This window comes from Penaeus japonicus, unplaced genomic scaffold (assembly GCF_977035675.1).
Source record: "Penaeus japonicus unplaced genomic scaffold, GWHDUDI00000001_assembly GWHDUDI00000009, whole genome shotgun sequence".
Taxonomy (NCBI): domain Eukaryota; kingdom Metazoa; phylum Arthropoda; class Malacostraca; order Decapoda; family Penaeidae; genus Penaeus; species Penaeus japonicus.
The window spans coordinates 9422046-9423178 of record NW_028234411.1 but is presented as its reverse complement, the minus strand read 5'-3'; the positions used below and the strand labels follow the sequence as shown (position 1 = coordinate 9423178).

At 47.7% G+C, this 1133-nt stretch overlaps 1 long non-coding RNA gene across 1 annotated transcript; it reads right to left on the bottom strand.

Moving 5' to 3' along the window:
• Positions 1–302: 302 nt before the first annotated feature.
• On the bottom strand, positions 303–953 carry LOC147471302 (uncharacterized). Its single transcript, XR_015191267.1, has 2 exons — positions 663–953; positions 303–548 (listed from the first exon to the last, which is right to left on the bottom strand). It is a non-coding gene; the product is annotated as an uncharacterized LOC147471302 (long non-coding RNA).
• Between the last annotated feature and the right edge of the window lie 180 nt (positions 954–1133).

Sequence of the window (1133 nt, the reverse complement as noted above, 5' to 3'; positions counted from 1 at the left end):
CTGTGCCCTGGCGCATCTGTTCTCTAGGCTTTTGCAAGAGGCCTGCTGTATCTGGTTATTCTTACAGCTGTCAGATATGGGTTACTGTTCTTTTTAAACTAAAATCTATACGGTTTGTTGCTCACTTTCATAATGAATATAAAGAGTATATTGCATATTGCATATGCATCCGAAAACGAATACCAATACTCGATGTTCAGTTTGAACGCGCAAGTCGACCTTATCGCTTGTGATGAAACTACGTGTAGGGAGGCTTTCAGATATCACGATGCTGTTTATTGCGTCTCATTAGCCAATGAAACTGAAGCCCGGGGATAAGATCGTCAGGCTGGAGTCTTGAAGATCCCTCCTCCTTCCTACAAGGCGTGATTCTTGTGGGTTTATTCTCTTATCAATGCCAGATTGTTGCAGATAACTTACCTAAAGATATGTCAAATTTCTCTTGCTTAGCACTCATGATGGAAGGAAGAACTGGACAGCCTCTGTTGCCACTTGCAATAAAACCTCACCGATGAAGGTTTTCAAGCACTAGTTGTATTACCTTGACACTGCCAAATAGTAAAGAGACAAGCAAGCGTTTAACAGTTCAATAGGATATGTATGTACAATACGTTTGGCGATATAAGAAACAATTCCTGTAATCTGTTTATAAACTTGCACACCTTTTAATACGAACACACTGATTTCCACAACGCTTCACAGAGCTTGACGGCACAAAATGCAGGACGGGGGCGGCACAACACCCGCCGCAGAGCCTTGGGTGGTGCAGCGCAAGGACTGTGCAGGCTTCGACTGCGCCGGTGATGCGCCACAAGTGGGATATCACCATCAGGGGAGTTGCTTGGCACTCAGCCCACCCTGGCAGAGTGGACCACCATCCCACGCCCACACCTGGTCACACAGGTCGCAGCAGGTCACGAGTGGAGCATAGCTACATATTTTATCTGCTATTGCTTGGAAGCAAAAGAGTGTGCTTTGCAAAGAGAGCGACGCGAAGGCCCATGGCGGACGGCGTCACCCCGCGAGAGGGACGTCTGCAGGATAACGTAGCTACGCGTACTAATAATAGTTGGCGGAAACGTGTGTTATGAGGCACGAGTGGCTGGGAAGACGGCCAGGGGTTGGCCTCACCC